Here is a 3646-nt window from a genome sequence, read left to right as displayed (position 1 = left end):
AACACTGGTGCTGTCACTAGCCTTTTCTTTAGCTCTTGGAAGCTTTCTTCACATTTCTCCGTCCAAAAAAATCTCTCATTCTTTCGGGTCAGCTTGGTCAATGGGGTTGCAATCTTGGCAAAGTCCTTCACAAATCTTCGTTAATAGACTGCCAATCCAAGAAAACTTCTAATTTCTGTCGGGGTCTTCGGTTGTTCCCATCTGGATACAGCTTCAATCTTCGCAGGGTCTACCTTAATACCATTCTTACCCACTATATAACCCAAAAACTGAACCTCCTCTAGCCAAAATTCACATTTTTAAAACTTAGCATATAGCTATTTTTCCCTCAGCCGTTGTAAAGCAATCCTCAGATGTTCGGCATGATCATCTTCGGTCTTTGAGTAGATGAGGATGTCATCAATAAATACAATAACAAACTTATCCAGATACTCCTTAAACACCCGGTTCATTAAATTCATGAAAGCTGCTGGTGCGTTAGTTAATCCAAATGACATTACTAGGAACTCATAATGACCATACCTGGTTCGAAAGGTAGTCTTCGGTATATCTTCAGGCTTGATCTTCAACTGATGATAGCCCGATCTTAAATCGATCTTCAAAAAGTAACATGCTCCCTTAAGTTAGTCGAACAAGTCATCAATCCTGGGAAGAGGGTACTTATTCTTGACGGTTAACTTGTTCAACTCTCGATAGTCAATACACAATCTCATTCTTCCGTCCTTCTTTTTCACAAATAACACTGGTGCGCCCCACGGGGATACACTTGGTCTAATTACCCCTTTATCCAAAAGTTCTTGAAGTTGTTTAGCTAGCTCTTTTATTTCTACTGGGGCCATACGGTAGGGTGCCTTTGAAACTGGTTCTACTCTCGGAATTAGATCAATAGAAAACTCAATCTCCCGATCGGGTGGTAATCCTGGTAACTCATTTGGAAACACGTCGGAAAATTCACTAACTACTGGAATTTCTTCCAATCCGGGTACCTTCTTCTCAGTGTTCACGACATGGCCTAAATACGCTTCACATCCTTATCTCACGAACTTCTTTGCTTCCAGTATCGAAAGAAATTTCTTTTCCTGCTTATGTCCTTGATAAATTATCCTTTTATTATCTTCTATATATAACAAAACTTTCTTTTTCTTTCAATCAATATTTGCCTTATGCTGGGACAACCAATCCATACCTAGAATTACATCAAACTCTCCTTACTGAAAGGGTATTAATTCCACTGAAAAGAAATACCCATAAATTTCTATTTGACACCTAGGACAAAACTAGTTTACTAAAACTTTATCTTGGTTAGCTACCTCTATAGACAAGCACTCATTTAGATCCTCCAACATCAAATCCATATTACGTACACATTCTTTAGATATAAAAGACTTAGACGCACCCGAATCAAATAAAACTTTAACAGGCACGGAATTTAGAGAAAGCATACCTGCAACCACATCTGAATCCTGAGCATTGGATCTCTTGGTCATCTTAAAGGTTCTGGCTCTTGCTATGCTAGTTACTGCTCCTTGAGATTCACTCCCTCCTACGCCGCCTTGAGTAGCCGTCTTGCAGTTTCTGGAGATGTGCCCAACCTTACCACACTTAAAGCAGGTGATTCCGAAGTGTCCTATGTTACACTCTAACGCATAATGACCCTTTTTATCGCATTAAAGCACTGGACATCCTTCCTGCACTGACCACTATGATTTTTACCACATAACTTACAATCCTCAACTGGCCTGGTTGATTGAACTGGGGCAGAGGCAATTGAGGTGACACCGGAACTCGTTTTGTTGGATTTTTAACGCAGCGGGGTCATGGTAAAACACTTTTACACATATAATATCCAAATAAAAGCATATAAATCGTGAATAAAAATTCGAGGGATCGAATCTAACCTTTTAAAATAATTCGGAGACAACGATCAGAGATCCTTAGCAGTTGCTCCTCAAGTGTGAAGCACTCCACCGGTATCCACCAAGAAAACGATGTTAAGGAGGAGGAAGGAGGTGGAGAGAATTGGGTTTTCCAAACTTTTTGAGTTTTCGGGTTCGATGTGGGTTAGAATAAAATAGGGTCTATAATAGTGTATTTATAGGCAAAATTTTCAGCTGAAATTTTCCCATAAATATTATTATTATTATCCCATTTATTATTCTCATTAATAATTAAAACACCTTTTAATCATTAATCCTTTTTCTAAACACTTTTGAAATAATTCTCTCTCTCGATTTAATTTCCAAAAATTAAATCCTTTAATTAATAATATTAAGAACTTTTCTTAATTAATTTATAATCAATTAAATCTCATTTAATCAATTATTAAATTTGCCAATTATTTATTTATTTCATAAATAAATAATTATTAGCCATTATTAATTAATTCCTCCACCATTAAATCATTCTCTTTTTATGGTGTGACCCTGTAGGTTCAATATTAAGCCGGTAGTAGAAATAAATAATAATAAAACTATTTTATCATTATTTATATAAATTCTCTAATTTATTAAATATGATTAATTAATTAATCACATTTATTCTACATCGTGAGTGATGCTTCTCAACATATCACGACTATCCGGATAATATGAATTCACTGCTTAGAATACCAAGAACCTGTCAGTGAATAGTTACCGTACAATAAACTCCTTCTACCCTACAATGTCCCGATTAAATACAAGGCATGGATCTCGTGTCAATCCTATCTAATTCAATCACTTGCTTACCATTTACTATGCGTAGTTCTATGCAAATTAGAAACTCCTTTCTAATTTCATTCACTCTGGCCAGAGATTCCTGAACTAGCATAAGTGGATCAGCCTTGAACATTCGCTTCCTTCACTGGAAGGGGTAGATCCTTTATTGATCATACACTATCTTCGTGTACAAATTCCTATACCCAGAAGAGCCCTAATAATTGTCCCTGGAGACTAAGAACTAAACCAAAGCATAGTTCAGTGTACATAAGATGACTATGATGACCTCAAGTCTAAGGATACTTGTACAACTATCACTATGTGAACAACTGCTGACACGTGAGTGAACTCCATCAGTTGTTCAGCTGTGCGAGTCATGTTCAGTGAACTTATTCTATAATAAGCACCTACATACTAGCTATAGTGTCACCACACAAATGTCTATGAGAACAGACATCCTTCATAATGAAGCAAACATAGTATGTACCGATCTTTGCGGATTATTAATTACCAGTTAGTAATCCTATGACCAGGAACTATTTAAGTTTAGAGTTATCATCTTTTTAGGTCTCACTATTATGATCTCATCATAATCCATAAAAAGCTTTACTCTAAACTATGGTATATCTTATTTAAACACTTAAATAGATAAAGCCCGTAACAAAAACAAAACAAGTCTTTTATTAATATCAATGAAATCAAAACAGATTACATAAAAGTTATTCCTAAATCCTTATACATGATTGGATTTAGGACATATTCCTTTCAATCTCCCACTTGTACTAAAGCCAATCACTCTGGTATCTAATACCCATCTTGTCTTCATGACGATTAAAGTGACTTTCATAAAGTAGCTTTGTGAGTGGGTCTGCCATGTTGTTATGTATGTCAACTTTAATTCAATACAATACAAAAAATGTTACCGCACTCCCACTAACCCTTTTGTAGAC

Source organism: Apium graveolens, chromosome 8 (genome assembly GCF_009905375.1).
Source record: "Apium graveolens cultivar Ventura chromosome 8, ASM990537v1, whole genome shotgun sequence".
In the NCBI taxonomy this organism is placed as follows: domain Eukaryota; kingdom Viridiplantae; phylum Streptophyta; class Magnoliopsida; order Apiales; family Apiaceae; genus Apium; species Apium graveolens.
Note: the sequence above shows the minus strand (reverse complement) of the source record.